A 6,016-nucleotide genomic window follows, 5' to 3' on the forward strand; every position below is an offset into this window, starting at 1 on the left:
CATTTGTCTACTTATGAAATCAGAGTGGCTAAATGAACATACTACCAAGGACAAATCAAATATTCTCTCTGATGCTCCGGTTGTGACCATTAGGGTTGGGAAAGCCACTAATAATACCAGAAATCTAAAACCCCCTTTTTACTTTAATTTCTACTTTTAAATATGCTGTTCACAGTTAACTGCAGTTAATTTGTGTAACAGCTGCCAGAAAAGGCTGAGCAGGTGGTAGGAAGTGTGTCGATGTGGTCTGTGGCTGTGGCCGGCGAAGAGGAGGAACCCATGAGACTGCAACCGCAAAAGACCCAGCCCTCTGAGGTTCCAACATGCATATCAGGGGTGGGTCCTTCAAGATTTTTTGACTCCATAACTTGGGTTCTAAGCTGAGGAATATGCCCACCAGTTCTACTGCAAACACATTGCTGGTTCAGCGGTAGCTTTTACCTAAAGAGCAAAGGGAACTAACAAACTAGCATAGTGTGCTAGTGACTGAAAACTTGTTACAAGTTCAGCTATCTACCGATCAAAAATTCACTAACTAATGAAACCTAGTGAAATTTCAGTAACAATGAGCTATAATGTAAAGTAAAGGCATAATCAACAAGGACACACAAAGTCATTGATGCGAAGCACCATGAGTGCTACTAGCTCTCCCTTGTGGAGAATCATCAGCAAGCTAAACGTGAGTGAGGTACACTACATAGCCAAAATGGTAATAATAATGGTAATGATAAGTCACCACTTGAGGAAGCAAAGGCCTCTAAAAACCAGCAGTATAAATGTTTAAGTGGAAGGCTACTCTACAGTTATACCAAGCTATGAGCTCATGTAGATATAGTAAGTCATTTCAGCCTGCTAGAAACTGAAGAGCAGATCATCTTCCAAAAGTAACAAGGTCTAGGCTAATTGCAATCCTGCCTTCCCAATCTAGGAATAATCACCGTGATTGTCTACCATTTTGTCAAAGCAACTTTAATCAATGGTCTTAGGTTGCCTAGCCCTGGCAATGCATACAAGCAGCTGTGAGTGCTCTGAAGGTATACATTGGGAAGCGGAACACCATCAGCATTTCTGGTTAATGTTTCTTCATTCTACTTCCGCCTCAGTTTTAAATAATGGAAGAGCCTAACCTGAGTGCATTTAAAGAACCAAGAGAAAGAAAACCTACCGAAAAGGTCAATACAACCGCACAGCAACAAAAACCACATTTAGATACAACAGACAAACAGGCAATTTAACTGTGATGAGCATGTGAAGGAAAACACAGCAACAGAAAACAGAAGGTAAACAATCCACATTCAAGTAGTCAATAAACAGAGTTCTGTTTTTTAAATGATCTAAGAGTAAAATTTAAAATATTATTCATGAGGAAAAAGCAAATTATGATATCACAGAGCTGGAAATTAACTTCTTTAGAAAAAGTGTCAAGTGGATAATGGATTTTCCCAGCCACAAATCTACTTGTTTCACATCTAAGTTCAAGCATTCAGTTACCAATCACACATCAAACCACTGCGACACAGACCATTACATTATACACTGCCATAGGCTCAAATGGCAATGCTTGCAATTTAGCAAGCAGGGATTAACTGAAGTTTTAAGCGCTGTTCATTACAATAGCATTCAATGAACATTACCACAAACAAGGTTGAAGGGAAATTACCATCTTGCACAACCAGCTATTTATTCTTTCATTGACTCTGTTACTCAAGGATAATCCAGACAAGAATGCTACCATTTTGTAGCTTTAAGGCTACGGTAACTACATAGCTTGCTAGTAGGAGCGATACCGTTTACTCAAGTAAACAAGTACTCACCGGCAGTTTCTTAACCGCTTACAAAAAGAAGTGTTTTTTTTAGTCCAATGAAAACTGGGGGTGCAACTTATATACAAAAATAAACAAATAAATAAACCTAAATAAACTGTAAATGTCACGTGTGTGTGTGTATTCACATTTAACACACACACACACACACACACACACACACACACACACCCCCCCATTGACTAGGCATTTCATTTAATTGCTCCTTGTTACATTCGCAAATTATTTTTCAAACTTCCATGGGGATGCAGATAACAGAATATTAGTAGTGCTGAAGCATTTCCTCCCCAATATAAAAGACAAACATTTCCCTTCTCCTTCCAGTATTGAGAACTTTAAATTGAATATATCTAGTTTGTAGGGCACGTCCACAGAAACATCAAACACTCCAGGCCCAACCCCAAGGGGGAAAATTTGGCAGTTTCCATAAGAAATCAATGAAGCGGTCTTTATAAGTCTTTAAATTAGGACAAAATTTAGTCGCATATTAAAATTATAGCGATTTTCAAAACCCCAAAAGCTTATGTATCGCTTACTGCACAACAAACAGACTTAAAAACCCAGATTTGAACTTTTATTTAATTGCCAAGAAACCCGTGGCTAGCAACAGCTAATGGCACTAGCCCACAAAATGACACTTCTGCAATTGAACACTCAAAGTGAAACTGGTCGCTCATGGTCGGCTACCCAGTCTAGCTAGTTAGTCTACTTTTCATGGTTATTGACCATAACGTAGTCAACATGGTTCCTTATGAGGAGATTCAATAAGACAGAATAAGATGGCAGGGAATGGTACCACAGGCCGAGTTGGATCATTTGCCCACTCAGTAACTGGACAACACTCGACTCACATTCGGTTTATTTTGCCAAAGCACCTCTTTAGTAAGGACTGAATGTAATTTCTTGACAGTATTATTTATTAAAATAGAAACTAATCTACAAAGGGTCCCCATTCACAACAACGGCAGGTGCAGGTCGGCCTTCCCCTTCATAAGGCTCCGTCTAGGTGCCTATGACACGTTACCGACTGGATCTATAAGCCATACTCTGCCATTGTTCTTAGCTTCCTTCTGGTTCCTTTTCGTCATTGTTCGTCCTTTTTCAAATGGGTCAAGTGTAAATTCCCATGGTAATACTACAACCTTCCTTGAAAACAATCTGAGGCATTAAGATACAGAGTATGACTAGTAGTCAAAAGGCTAGGCTTAACATTAATAACAAGGGGGATGCAAATGCACATGGTGTATTGTGCATATTTTTTGCAATTACAGGGATTTATGAATGATAACTGGAAACTGTAGTGAAGGAGCCCAATATGATGTAAAAGTGAAAGCCCACCAAAGCAGTTGGTAAAGCTTACTAATTCACCCACCACAAGTAACTTTTGCTTGCATTCGGAGGCATTTCAAGCCGTGGTTTCTTTAAGACTAAATGCATCCACAACATTTTTTAAAGAATTAGCTTTCCTGTACAAGGTATTATAATAAAACCTGCTTTAAACTACATCTATCAGCTAGTGGCACTCCAAGGTGCACTGACAGGTGCTACCAAGTAGGTACAACAGTCCCTTCAGGTACCTGACATTTGTGAATGGGCTTGAGAAGGTCTGCATCTCAGCACCCTCTATGTGATCATTTCAGACAATTATGCAGCTACTTCTGCAGCATAAAAAGTTGGTACCTTTAAACAGTATTGTGTAGGCTGCATCGCTCACTCACACTGTAGTCGGCAACAATGTTTAACGGAGATAAACAGCTAATTTCTTTGTCAATACATTTTGGTGGATTACGGCTGTACTGCCTACTCGAAACTAAAACCGTTCTAAACACCTACTCCTGTCTCTTCATGTAATGGATGTTTGCTTGCGTCACGCTGACCATAATAATTCGCCTTCAGCTTACTTGGTGGTCGGTCCTAATCCTGCAATGCAGCAATCCTTCGATATCACCCAATATACTGCATTTGAACCTCACTGGCACTGTGCATTCATGCAGCTCTTTCAAACACATCCTGTTACTTGACTACCATTTGGTATGATATTACAACCGCGGGCACAGCGCAAGCGCCAGTGCATCACTTTCACAGTTAAGGTTCAATATTCATTTCACCAAGTAAAACTATGTAGCTAGCTAGTCAAGCCAGATCATCATTTACACACAGGCCTTTTAACAACGGTCAAGACTCCTTTTAGCTCCGAGTACTCCGTAAAATACATACAAAGTGCTGCAATATGTATAAATATTGTGCCCGAACGTTCACTCTTATTAGGCTAGTTTGATAGCCAGCTAGCTAGCTAACAACTCGTCGTGAGCGAACTTGCCCTGTAAATATGTTACTAGGCAGCTAGCTAGCGTTTAGCTTGCTAGCAAGCAAACAAAAACAATCGTGATGACACATATTCACCCATATGTTTATAAATACGACCAGTTAGCTAAGCAGGCTATCTAGCGAACTTATTACTTATTGAACAATGACGATTCTTTATTCAATGAAAGTCCTGCTAAATGCTTTTGACAATATATAGCTGAAAAATTAAACCTTAGCTACTACCTGTTTTGAGATTAGAGCATAAGCGATAGCCTAGCAATGCAGGCTCAACTCCCCTCAAGCTAGTTAGCTCATGCTAACGCTAGCTAGCTACAACAGCAGAAGCTTCTATCAAGAGAAACCACAAAAGTGCATCTTACGCATTCACAATAAAATAATAGGCATACTTACCTCATTTGATGGCATATCAACTACCAAAGCGCATAATACACATATATGTTACATTAAACTTCTTTGTTTTGGGGGCTTAAACTCACCTTTTAGGATCAGTGCTTCGCCCGGATCGGATTTTCTCACAGGCGGCCCTTTACATCCGGGTTAAGGTCGTGACGACATGAAAACCTGTCATTTATGCGGACTCCACAAGTCAAAATAACGTTGCTATTCGAGTTATTTATTTTTTAAAGATGTGATATAATACGCTATTATAATACATTATCGCTTGTTGTTAAGCTTTTTACTTATAAAAGTGAAAAAGTTAAAGCCCTGTTGTTAATTACAGTTATGTAGTTAATCAATTTAATTTATATCTGTTCTACCAATAGGCTAGTTTAGTTGAATTGGTGAAATAGATCATGGTAGGACAGAATAGTGCATCCCAACTAGCAACAGGTTCTAAAATACATTGAGCCATTGGACACAGGGACAAAGCCTGGTAAATTGCTGAATTATCTATCCACATGTTTTAAAAAATGTTAAATGTTGCTGGATCAATAAATCACAGGCTCGTTTTTTTTTTTTTTTTTTCTTTTGAAGCTCAAGCGTCTTGTCTCATATTGCATTGTTTTTCCACTAGGTAAAAAAAAAAAACAGTGATGCATTAACAACAAAATCATTGTTATGTTCTTTGTATCGATCCCAGTTGTTTGAAATATTGTTAACATCATCATATTTGGTAGCATATTTCATGTTCTCTTGATCATCTCTGACAGGCTTTGCTACATTTGTCTGCCAACTAATAATTTTGAACCAAGATAAAATAATAATTTGTACTTTAATAATCCCTAACAGCAACAATGTGATTGACTGCTCTGAAGCACATGCATAATTTGCTATGGGTATTAAATTTGATTAACAGGTGAGTCTCATTTATTTTCCTGAAGGACTCTTTTATGAATATCCCTTGTAAATAAAATACAATAAAAAACTGAATGTGCACAGAGGTTCAGGGCATTGACAAAGATTGGAAGACATGAGCTATCAGGGAATATTTCCTCCTCTAATCACTCTTCATATTACAGATCTGGCACAACTTCTATGAGCTGCTCCATTCTGGAAGAGCTTTAATTAAAATATAAAAAGATAAGCATGTGGTGGAAAGAAGACACACCACTCTTTGGGGACTGGCCAAGGGAAGACAAGAAATTCAATTAAAAATCCAGAAACATTTATTCTCACATATGAAATAGTCTAGTATGTCTGCATGTTGTTTGTGTATGTGCCTTTTTATGTCCATGTATTTTCATGAGTTTGTTCATGTGCCTTATATGTCTTTGTACATGTTTTTCTTCACTTTGTAGACACTTTATACACCAGAATTTTCCATGCTAACATCACGTCACAAGATCGCATGTATTAAAGATAGCTTTGCCGGATTGCAGGGCTTTTGTGCGCTTGGAAAGAGATTTAGGCTATCTGTATATACA

The 6,016-nt window shown here is 38.4% G+C and overlaps 1 protein-coding gene across 3 annotated transcripts in view; it reads right to left on the reverse strand.

Moving 5' to 3' along the window:
* Positions 1-4,708, reverse strand: part of spop (speckle type BTB/POZ protein) — a 101,524-nt gene extending 96,816 nt beyond the window's left edge. For 2 of the 3 annotated variants that reach the window (XM_064321992.1, XM_064321990.1), the window contains exon 1: positions 4,628-4,708. The gene's annotated coding sequence lies outside the window, so the exon portion shown is untranslated. The remainder of the gene's footprint in view (positions 1-4,627) is intronic. The other variant, XM_064321991.1, reaches the window with a different exon arrangement.
* Between the last annotated feature and the right edge of the window lie 1,308 nt (positions 4,709-6,016).

The sequence above is a fragment of the Anguilla rostrata genome, chromosome 2 (genome assembly GCF_018555375.3).
Source record: "Anguilla rostrata isolate EN2019 chromosome 2, ASM1855537v3, whole genome shotgun sequence".
NCBI lineage: Eukaryota > Metazoa > Chordata > Actinopteri > Anguilliformes > Anguillidae > Anguilla > Anguilla rostrata.